We start from the raw sequence: 12,372 nt of genomic DNA on the forward strand, positions 1-12,372 counted from the left end.
TATCGAGGGTCTGCTTTGATGGGGAATCATACGATTTTTTCTGATATTCTTGTGGCTGTGTTGGCCCTCCCTTCAAGGTGATGTAAGGTGACAAACGGATGATTTGATCGATTCATTAGTTGGCGGTAGGCATCTACTAGATATCGATATTACATAAGGTATTTGGTATAAATTGTAGACCTCGACCCCAAAAAGAAAAAGCCAAGGAAAATTAACCGACTAATTGCTAATTGGTGTACCATTTAAAAAAACTCGATTCTCTTTAAATTTTCTCTAAGGTCATTCTTGAGACTATTGTATGAACAAATCTAGGTATGTTCGCACAATAGTCTCAAAAACAAAAAAATGTCTCAACTCAAAAATGGCATCTGAGTAAATATCACCAGATCCTCTAAGGTAGCCAGAAAGCATGTTTATCATAAACGTAACGCCTTTGTTTCTTTTTTTCTGTCTCAAACATCATCGAACGTCTGTCTATATCGTGGTCTTCAGCCGTAAAATGTCTATACTTTTTATTGCCTTATAGACGGTCACGCAGTCTTTTGAGAACGGCGAAACGCTTATTTTGCATACGTAAAGTAAACATTATGAGCGACAACTTGCTTGATCTAGAACTGCTTATTTCCGCGAATTTGTAATCCTATTTCGAAGCAGTAATCTTCAAACGTTGCTGAATCAATAAATTGCGTGAATTGCTTGAGACGTCCCTTTTAAAGCAGCGATCCAGCAGCGGTATACATCAATGGGGGACCCTATCGGGGCGACAGTGCATTTTTTAACCACCACACATTTTACATATCTAATTTTTTTTCACAGAAAATGGTTATCGTTTTTAAAAACATTAGCGATAATCGATACAGCTGCGCCTCCTAGCTTTGAAACCAGGAACTATTCTTTCATGAGCCGTTTACCAACATTGATTCGCTGTTTTTGTGTTTGATTTTAATTTATAATCCTGAATGGAAAACGCTGCATATAGCGTGGTTATAGGGATCTGTGTCTTTTTTGTGAGTGGATATTTTCCTTATTATACTACTTAGCTACCACTTAGGTTATGCTACTTACCTGCTATTCTAAACCACATCTACCTCTCTATCCTAGAAAATGCCTTCGGTAGCCTGTTTGTGTAACCCAAAACAGCCCCTCAAGACGGTTCAGGCCTGAATTTCATAAAGACCGATAGAATGAATACTTTTTCTCTAGGGAGAGTTTCCATTCCATCTAGCCTAAGGTTAATTTGGGAATTTTGGCAATTTTCTCGATAATCGTAATAATATATTTATGGACTATACCAGTTAATTTTTTCACAAAGCAGTTTTTCCTTCTACTGGGAGAGGCATTCTGCTTTAGTTTATTTACGGAATGCTAGACAGGACAATCGCGGTGAATTCATTTGTGTTTCTTTTAGATTCAAATCTAGATAGTATAAATATCTGTTTCCGAGCGGTGGACTTTATTGAAATTAGAAAACAGAAGAAATATAATAGATTTTAATATTGATTCAGTTGGCGAACGAAAGTCGTTGTTAAAGGACGTGGGACTGGGTTAAATAGTGTAGCCCAGAATCGTCGCGTGTACGGCTCAAAGTTAATTTAGGGTTATGTGGCTTTACGGTGGTAGTTTTAAAATCGAGCTCTTTTCAGCAGAGTACGCACAATACATGAAAAGATTAATGATAAATAAGTAGAAAGTCGGAATTATTCCGGCAAGGTAACCAATCACAGTTTAATAAAATAACTGCACCGCTAACGGGGTCACTGGCCCTAGGTAAGACTAGATTAAAGTAACATGGTCCATCAAACCAGAGGCCTGTAGCGGGATATTTGAATTAGCCTCACAAGATTTCATGAAAATTGAGACTGGATGTTTGGAACAGAGCAACAATTCATACTTTGCTAAGTGTAGTACTAGTCGAATCTTTTCCTTGCTGATGGTATCTATCCGTCTACAGGGTCTGTTGTTGAAAATCGGCTCCATTTTATTTTGTTTGAAATCTTTTATAGATGTATATAGGAATGTTGTGGCGGCTAATTTTTGTGAGAGTATTCCCACAAAATTGTAGTTAAATATTTACATAGAGGTCTACATAGAGGTATTTTTTGCTTATTAATATATAGGTGAGCTGAGTAAAATTGGCATTCGTATTCCTACACCTAAAACGAATATGTCGGCATAAAGATGGCGAAAAACTATCTGTAACATGCTTTTCCCATATAGCAATGAGGGCAAAATTGCTAAAGTAATTTGGAATGAATTTCTAATACATATCAATTGGAAAGTTGAAGCGGCTGATATAGTGGCCATATTGATAATACAATTTATCCCAAATATATTTTAGATTTTATGGAGAAACGTCAGAATATCGAAACGTTCTTTTTTCTATGCAATGAACCACTTCCTTGGCGCTTTTACCCTGATGTCAATCGATGGGCCTCGACAGGCCGAGAAAACAATGTAGTACTTCTTCCTTTATACAGGATGGGTATTTTGACATGAAGAGACCCCCAAAACTGAATGTGGAGGCTGTTTTGCTTATGTAACACTGAGACAAACATGGAGATCTATGTAAACGATCTTCCTTTTTATTACTAATTAAAAAGTCTGCCTAAGCTTGCATGAAATATCTTCCCTATGAGTTGTTCCTATACTTAAATCTTACTTCACAATGATGTTTGTTTTCGAGGCCAGTGGCCCAGTTATTTCTGTCGACGCTCCAGGAGAAATAAATAAAGCCGTCTCGACCAATTCAGTCCTTGGGTAAAAATAAAGAGAAATTAAAAAGGACAATGTCAACTAACCGCTACCGGTACAGAGTAGCAATGCGCTTGTATCAAAAAATCCATACCTATGGACACCCTTTGAAATGCACTAACATACGATTAAACGAAGTTTATGTCAAAAACCCCTAGCTTTATTGGACATCGGCAAATTTAACATTGTTGAATCACACTGCGCGAAAATGCTGTGCTTAAACAAGATTTTATGACGCAATGTGTCGACTTCATCTGTTAGCCAGTATTATTCCGAAAACCTGATTAACTATAATAAAGTAAAATTTGCATTGAACGATGCTCCGAAAATATGGAAGCGTTCTTGCCGCGAACGCTCGCAAAGGATGAGTCACCCTGGTAGATCCGTATTTGATTTCAAGAAGACAGCGTTTGCCCTCATGGCTAGACGCCGAAAAACTTGAATGTGCCCACAAAGTAATTCCAGTGGCAACCGGAAACGACGCCGAGAACCATGCCTTCAATCTTGGTGAAATCATTGAGTGCGCAGTACGGTCACCTCGTCCGAACACACAAATCATCGTTTGACGGTACTTGTCACTTGGCTTGAAAAACGTAAAACTTTTCAAAATAAACCGAACGCTAGTTTCCTAGGTGCAGCTTGACGGTACTTGTCACTTGGCTTGAAAAACGTAAAACTTTTCAAAATAAACCGAACGCTAGTTTCCTAGGTGCAGCCTTCGAGGCAATATGTCCAATTTACTCTACAAGGTACAAGGGTAACGTGAATAGAAAGGAGCGCTCAACAACTATGGCATGTAAGACTCTTCTGGTAGATGCTAATTAATGGACGGGAATTACGCATACATTCATGTATGATGTATTCATGAAGTTTAAAACAGTATTTGACTTCGTGCCTAGGTATGCGGTATTGGCGACATCCGCGAAGCTTTAGTAGGAGTGACGCGTCAAAAAAATAAAACCACGATCAGCGACAGAGGTTCTAAAGTGCCACCGTTACTTCAAATCTCCGCATTGATACAGGAAGATCTATCAAGAAAGAGGACCACGATCGGCGATGGAGTTTCTAAATTGTCACCGTTACTTCAAATCTCCGCATTGATACAGGAAAATCTATAACCGTTTCTTCTCTCTCTGTTGAGGGACCTGCTCGAGAAGATTCAAAAAACTAAAAACATTGTGAAAATGTTTCTCTACAGGAGACGACCCAGTTGAACACGGCAATAGTAAATTTCAGATACAGCAAGTCCTTGCTAGGTTGCAAATAGACGTTACGGAACTCGAGTTAGTGGTTCTCGGAAGCTAAGCTGGAAGTCTGAACGGAGGGGCAGACTGGCAGAAGATACGCTACTACTGGCGGGCACGCCCTTATGCGATCATACACTAGAGATATGGGGTACGTCCCTATGCGATCCCTCGCATAAGCCTTAGATATCACGGCGCACGATCCCCTCAGGTAGACTCTCTAGGAAGCCTTGCACGGTTACCATGTTCTAAGATCAATGTGACGCATTTTGTACCATCGCGTGCCAAACCTTGTACAAATATAATTCTACTTGTTTCACCGTACGTACGTTTGTATCTCGCTGATGCAAAGAAAAGATGAATAAGACTCGTATGTATAATTCTTCGAACATTTTACAAAATGTTATTCGTTTAGTCAAGTAATGAAAGGCGCCAACGTGGCAGCTTATCTGAACTTACAACTTGCAACCAAAGGAAAATCCGCTGACCATTCGTATGAAGAATATAGACCCCAGAGCTGTGTAACGGCAAACAAAAAAATGTATCTATTTTAGTTTTGCTTGTGTCTCATTATTATCAGTTTTATCTTGTTGTTCATTGTCACATTCAAGCGCCGCATCATGGTCATGCTTTCGGTCTTATAGAACGCATCCTACTACGCCAACGTCAATTTCCTATTACAAACGTTCTTTGTTGGATCGTTGTCAATGATACATTGTCCTAGCATAAAAAGGCTTCCGAAAACGTAAGGTATTCTTTAAATAAAACAATGAAACTGTAATACTAGCAACTTTCAGAATTAAATCTTGGGAAAAAAACTTGAAACTCACTTATTCGTAAGTCTACAAACAGACAACTGCGTTAATTCATACATGTACGGCCTTGACAGGGGGCAAAAACCCGATGCTCGGTAACGTTGCTTCTGTACCAACAGCAAAAAAATCAGATCAGATCGGAGAGTCAAGATGTCTATTTGCGAAACCGTTGCTCTTGTCCGGGCTAATGTGACGTTTGATGAAACCAGAATTAGGCTCTCTCCACACAGAGTGGTAGCAATCAGAGTAGCTCCATCGTACTGAACGATCTCCGCGAAAGTCAGCCTTGGTGTTCGATAAATTTCGTCCTGGAGCCTACTGGTTAAAGAAAGAGCCGAGCGTCACTACAGGATAAGCAGGATCTAACAACAGCATGAAAGACCACGCTGCGACAATGGAAATACCAATGGAAACGGGCCGCATATCGAGATCGAGCAAAGACATAGGTACGCACCCTTACTCCTATCATCTCCACCACGTCCATACGAGAGATTCACGTGTCACACGACTCTAATCGGCTACTGCGCGTTTTAGGTATGTGCTACATCACCTGTTTTGCTGTCAGGAACGTTTTAATATACTTGTATAGTGATGAAAAAACAGATCACTATAACAATAATGACCACCAACTAAGCTGTTAGTTTAACCTTAATTAATTCAATTAAAAATGAATTAACCTAACCTTTGAACACAATTAACCAACATACGTCAAACGCATCTATACTTGCGATACAAGTTGAACATACTCGTCCACGCAATTGAGTTTTCGCACTGATGATTTATCAGTGCGGGCGATGCCTTGTCTTCTGACCAGAGATTGCGTGGTAACGAGTTTGCCACTAAACCTAAGGAACTGGTGGTCTAGGTGAATCCAGGCGTAGACACGCTTGATGCTGGAATCTAGCTGTCTCAAGTAACGCCTAAGGTTACAGCTGAGGTTCCGAGTGTAAAACGAAGGAAGCGTTTTCTGGTATTTGTATATGTTGATGCCGCGTTGTTCAAAAGAAGACACTAGAAAATGAGAAAAAAATAATCGCCGTCGACTTGCATTTAACCAAATTGATAGTCACGCTTAATGAAGCCGAACAAACAATTTTCTTTAAAAAAAAAAAAGCATTTCGCCAATTATGTTCTGCGTAGATTCCTAATTCTAGCGACCTAGAAAACATCAGGCCAATCCAACCGCAAAGGGTCACGTTAAGTGAAAGAAGTCGACGATCCTATACTTACAACAGCTAGAAAGTTGATAAATGGCGACAACTGGCATATGGCAGCATGAAACTTACAGAGTGTAATGACCAAAAAAGTCACAAGAAACATGCTTAAATCCGAAAAACTACAATGCGAAAGACGATGAACTTATATGAACCCTAAGGTAGAAGCGGCGTTAGGGAAACTTTGCTAACTTTATCCCTTTTCTTTCTAAAATCTCGGTTGGTGGGTAGTCGTTTTGCTCTACGCGACCTTCAGCAAACGAAAATCATTGTCAAAATAGGCAGGGATCAAACGAACATACAGAATGTGAGGCAATGACTCTAGATGTGAAGCTTACCAGTACATACTTCCATATTACGTACTTTCAAGAATGAAGTGTGGAAAAACACTTTTCTTCCATGTCCGACGCGGAAAGGGGCACGTCAGAGCTGGCTCATTAAACATCTGCCAGTGGAATGATGAAATGTACAGTCGTGTCCGATAAGGCGTTGGAAAAGGGTTTAACTTTTCCTGAAGAAGATGCGAGGAAAAGAGGGAGATAGAAATACACAATGGGCTTAGCACAAAGAAAACAAATAAGGAGGAGAATACTTACGCTTTCTTGAGGTAAACCGCTAAGCCACACAAATTAACGTAAACACCTCTGTTGAAACTATATTACGATATAAGCGAGTAGTTCTAATGCGTATGCCGATGTAAAAGGATAAATTAGTTAATGGCGAAACAAGACCGGAACAGAGCCCGCAGGACCGTCTGGTGTTATATTAAAATGAACGCTATCAATCGACATAGTTAGTGATATACACTATTACTCAGACGGCAAACTCGAGCGCATTTATGTTCCCTACTTTTTGTATGGATATCTGCATAACGCCTGTGTCCGTCGAGTACGATACGTGCGTCAAGCTAAAGAAGCTTTTCGGTGCTTCTAATCTACCGACTCAACAAACCGGATCTAGAAGTCATTTTTTATGTCCTATGTACACTAAAAACGTACATTAGCGTTCGACAGTCTTGATGCCTAAAAGCTGGCAAAATCATTATCTGTTCAGGCATACTGACTTGCCATATTATTATATGATATTATTGGCCATTGGACACATTAAGCAACAGTAGCTTTCCTCCGCTCTCGGAAAAAACGAATATTTGACAAGGCTCGTGACTGCATTTTAAATTCACAAATTTTTCGCTTGTTGACGGTTTTCTCGTCGTAAGGGGCCTCGTCAATTTCTTAATCCTGTCCGTCTGGATGGTTTCCAGGGTGATCTTCATTACGATCCGCAGTTGAATAATGATGTTTGTATGAGATAGTGATACGATCATCTAGTCGCCCTTCGTAAGTCGTAAGTGGCAATAGGTTAACATCACGATTCAAGCGAATTGTATATCCCGTCAGCTGGACAATATCAGGGCACCAATTCAGATGTAGCAAAGGCAATATTATACCTGGCAGGTAGCAATACCTGATCATATCTTCCCGGCTGGTAAGTAAACACCAGGTATTTACATTCACGTTTCAAGAAATAATCATTTTGAACATTCTTACGTTAGTAAGGTCTTTTTTGCGCGGCAAGCGCGAATGACGGTGCATCTGGTATGACAGATGGCCAGACTGAGCGAAGCGTTTTCGACAATGCTTTGACGCTATTATGAAGTCTGATATGATTGATGAGGCTACGTGAGCAACCTTAGACTTCGACCGCACTCACGGGGGCGCACGCCTGTGATTTTGACAGCGCGAAAAAGCATAGTGATTTTGTTTACCTGTCTGTACACGTTACATTTCCACATGAATTTGCATAGATAGCCAATTCACGGGCAGACAGATCGGGACTGCACAATATAAACCTAATGCACGTCGTGCATCTATCCGTGCGGATACAGACGCTTCTAATGATTATTATCCATAGAACAAAAAGGGAAACCCCTCGACTTGTTTTCGATAGATGTCCGTGGTAAGCCGGTTTTTTAATGCGTAGCTCTTAACGAGGTAATTAATTACATAATATATTACGTGAACATGGTGAATAGCACAGTGGGCGACAAGAGGAGCACGTATGGTGATCCTGAAGTGTGTAAATTTACGAACAAGAGTAAAATGATTCTGGACATCGGCTGTCGTAAAGACAGAATTGGCATTGGTCGCCTCAGAATCGTATTACCGAGATCGAGTCGCTCGTGGCTTCGGATATGTCCGCTTTGTCTGAAACGGCGCTCGCAGTAGCGGTACCCATAGAGTCATGAGACACTCAGTGTCCCGTTTATGAACCGCTTGTGAGGTAGCTGAAGTTCATAGGACCGCTGGCATTTGAACAGCTTTTGAAGTAACGGATTATAAACAGTTTACAAGGTTGCGTCGATAGTTGTTCCGCGAATATACTCTTAATAATAATAATGACAACTTTCATTATATTAGGTTATTGATAGCTAGAGATAAAATTGTATATTGTTGAAAATCTTTTTTTCGGATGCCCCATCAGGGGTCGTTCAGAATATCTTGTGAATTTGATTTTATGCGATTGCAGAGAAAAATCCAGTTTATATATTGCTTATAAAAATCGTTATGTTTACATAGCCAAGACGATTTTGTTGATTTATGCTATAGTGTTTAATAGTGTTAATATCGGAATACACAATATTAATGCCTGGATGGTTTAATGCCTTTTGTTTCGAGTGGTCAATAAAGCGCCAAGTGTCACGATAATGCTAGTTCGGTGATGGGTAGCACATGTTGAAAATAAAAATGGCAATATATGAGCAACAACAATCAATACATGGAAAAATACTAACTTGCGAGGGAAAATACGCTTTTTGCACGTAATACAACGCTAACGTGTCCTGGTTAGAATGAAAACGTTACTGAAATAGCACCAATAGAAACCAGCGGCAAATCACCTGTTTACTAGACTTTTATGCAACTAGAAACGCATTAGCGACCAATCTGAGTGTTGCACGTATCTGCACGGACTCGTAAGTGATCTAAAAGGCGACCATTTTGGGCAATTCTCTATGTCACACGTTACATTCATAAGCCTTACCTTGGCCAGTCATATTTATCGCGACGGCTGATGTGTTTACTTTGGCGGTATTTGACAGATAAGAGGCCTTCCTTGCTGCGACAACAGCGAACGCAGCTATATAAGCTTGGTGTCAAAAGACATAAATGATGCGGCGGAAGTGATTAAGGATACGAGCGGTGAACTGATTTATGGAACATTTAAAACGTAATAGTGGTTTTTGTTTACTCTTTCGCTTTTCAAATTTTTTTTGTTTACCAATGCAGAACTATTATACACTGTCGAAAAGCTCTGTTCTTGCTCGTAAGGCCCTTATTCCTTTCATCCCGATCACAAAACTTGAAATCTCATGTTCGAACTATAAATAGGTATGGTCAGCTCATCTTCGATGTTTGCTGTTTTTTATCGTTAGAGGTCAACAAACTGCTGAAACAACGACAACGACGAAGATGGTGTTTACGGTAAAAGTTGAAAGAACAACTCGGAGGTGGCTTGCTACGCCTCAGTATGACATTTTCAGCGCCACTTTATTGGACCCCTTCCAGTTTACGGTAAACGGCTTTGAACCAGCTTCACAACAATACAATGGTTAGATAAGCCCATATAACTTAAGCATAGAGTCTTTACTGATTTACTGAGTTTCAGCTGATTTTTGCTGGTGGCGAAAATCAGTGTCCCGAATTAACTTCTCTTTCATACGGTATGCTCGTCCCTAGAATTTGAACTCGAAGAAGGTTTGTGTTCTGAAAAAACCCGCAAGGATTTTGCAAGAGCAAGGATATGCTGTCCGGCCTAGGTAGTGCGGCGTCCTTTGGGTCTGTATTTTAAGCAGGATTGACTGTATATCATCCACCTACTCGTTAGGCTCACCTGCACAGCTAAATGATCCAGTGTAATTTATTTTTTTGCCTGAAGACGAGAATGGACAGATAACGAGTTTTTTAGAGACACTTTGATCAAATGCTTTCCGTACTCAATAAGCCGGTTGACGACGGGATCTTCTGCCCTCGCCTGCGCTCCATGACAGGTATTTTTGTATAAGTCGCCGCAAGTTAGTTGTCCTTTCGATGATAGCCAATTATTAGGTGCGCTACTATCGTTTCGAGGAACTTGTGTTGACCAAGGCAACCCATTAGCCTGCGGTAGGCTGGCACTGTACATAGAACGGGTGGCTTCTAGAAATATTTTTTAAATAGTAGCAAAGGACAGAAGTGGTCCATCGGTGATTCCACAGGTTTCTGTTGGTTAGGTCAGGTCAGGTCAGGTCAGGTCAGATTTTAATCTTTGATCATAGCCAATATTCCCGATTACTGCTCTCGTCGTGCTTGTAGAAATTAATATGTTAAATCGAAAGTCTCCGAAACTATGTCTTTGGTTATCTAGGCTCTTTTCAATATTTCAGCCTATGCAGTTCTGACAGACAGTAGTATCAGCAGAGTATAGTATAGTATAGTATAGCATAGCATAGTATAGTATAGTATGGTATAGTTATAAAACGCTAGAAGCTTTTGGGATGTATAAAATCGGCTTAATGGAACATACGAGGCATTAATCAATATTTGGATTTTAGGTGATAGACAGAGCTAAATCAACGGCATCACAAACCTCGCAATGCATTAATAGACGCTACGTTTTTCAAGAAACTCCATTGGGGGAGGCGACAAGCTTGTACATAAAGTAAATAAAATTGTAAAACAAGAAAAAAAGAACACATTTACCCATTCCTTTCGCAAGATGAGCGATGTGTTCAAGGTAGAGGGCTATCCTTGTTCAGGCATATGTGTCTCAGTAATCAAAAATATGGTTACAGAAAATATTCACATACAGGGTATAAATCGTGTATTTTCGCACGAAGTAAAAAGGAAAAGCGCTGTACCGAGCTTCACAAATAAATAGTGGATTCTAGGTTTTTCAGCACGCGATCGTCTACCATTAGAGACATCTGAACAAAAAGCACGAAGTTAAAGTCCTACGCTAGAAATAATTAAAAAAAAAAATCATAGCATAATGAATTTAAATACACTTAAGATATATGCGGACAGAGGCACGATTTATGCTAAGTAATCCATAACAAAAGAATTAATTTATTAGATGGACGTTTCGGGTCCAAACGTAAAGAACTGAATTCTGATACCGAGGTACTGCCTAATCTACGCATGTCAAACGGAACAGCCACACGCTGAAGATGTGCATTGTTCGCATGAAACAGCAACAAATGGCGGCAAAACTTCAGCTTTGAATTTGCGGGTCTGTAAAATAACGTTAAAACACGATGTAGCAAAAGGGCGACGTTCGGACAAGGACAGTAAGATGATAGATTGTATTACGATACATTGTTGGGTCCGCAGACGATTTCTCTGCAAGCAGTGATGTTCAAGACCGATCCATCTGCTCGTCCATCTCGGTCAAGCCCCCAATTCACCGTCATCAATCTGTATCGAGGAAATGGCAGGACGTTCGAGTTCAATATCTCGTACGTACATATCTTCATTAAAATTCATTCCGATAAAAACATTTAGCTTTGCCTAAATGTTTTTATCGGAGTATGCCCGTCAGAAAGGTACATTTGTGAAATTAATTAACAAAGTAATAATCTAACGTGATTAGGGTTACAAGTTTCGTGGATGGACCCGGAAGCCCATTATTTTTGTTTTAAAGGAAAACTTTGTAGAAGATCTTCAAAAAAGTCTGAGCGAATCTGACGTACCTCGGAGAACTGGTATGGACAGATACGTCATAGCGTTGTCACAAAACAGAAAAGAATTAACCGTCCACTATATGAGACTCTCGGTCCGTATGGCCGGCGGTGATGAAGCACAAGCAAAAACGCAAACTTAGGACGAATGTGCCTTTTTTATAGCGCCCTTAGTTGCATTCTCTTGCCGTAAACCATCGACTCAAAGAAGACGCAAAAGATCTGAGTTAGTAAGTATGATTGGAGTCGCGACGAAAATATTACCAATCTACAGTTTTTGTCGCTCAAACTCATTTTGCAAAACGTAATATAACTTTGGCTTATGCTGCCCAATGTTGCCCACTGGAAAGGCCAGTATCCGAATCAAGGCTGTATATCTATTTTAGGTAACCAATCTTTTTCATGTATTGGTTTATATTAATTCATCTGTGTGAAGTGTGCAAAAATAAAGACGGCTTATCCTGCAACTCACTGAAAAGTTTCCATTATTAAATTGCGCTGGGGCAAATAAGTTCTCTACTACACTGGTTTACTTATTTTGGACCATGATTTGAACGAAATCTTATTTTGCAATTAGCGAGATTTAACCTTATGCTCGAGCAGTTACCACCAGAAGAATCATTCAGTTAATATGT

General features: G+C 39.9%; 2 long non-coding RNA genes across 2 annotated transcripts; one reads left to right on the forward strand and one right to left on the reverse strand.

Moving 5' to 3' along the window:
* Positions 1–5,580: 5,580 nt before the first annotated feature.
* On the reverse strand, positions 5,581–9,194 carry LOC147758793 (uncharacterized). Its single transcript, XR_015327976.1, has 3 exons — positions 9,064–9,194; positions 6,388–6,535; positions 5,581–5,821 (listed from the first exon to the last, which is right to left on the reverse strand). It is a non-coding gene; the product is annotated as an uncharacterized LOC147758793 (long non-coding RNA).
* On the forward strand, positions 9,148–10,704 carry LOC147758794 (uncharacterized). The gene is made up of 3 exons (XR_015327977.1): positions 9,148–9,249; positions 9,455–9,593; positions 10,613–10,704. It is a non-coding gene; the product is annotated as an uncharacterized LOC147758794 (long non-coding RNA).
* The last annotated feature ends 1,668 nt before the right edge of the window (positions 10,705–12,372 follow it).

This window comes from Varroa destructor, unplaced genomic scaffold (assembly GCF_002443255.2).
Source record: "Varroa destructor unplaced genomic scaffold, Vdes_3.0 BEIS01000001.1, whole genome shotgun sequence".
NCBI lineage: Eukaryota > Metazoa > Arthropoda > Arachnida > Mesostigmata > Varroidae > Varroa > Varroa destructor.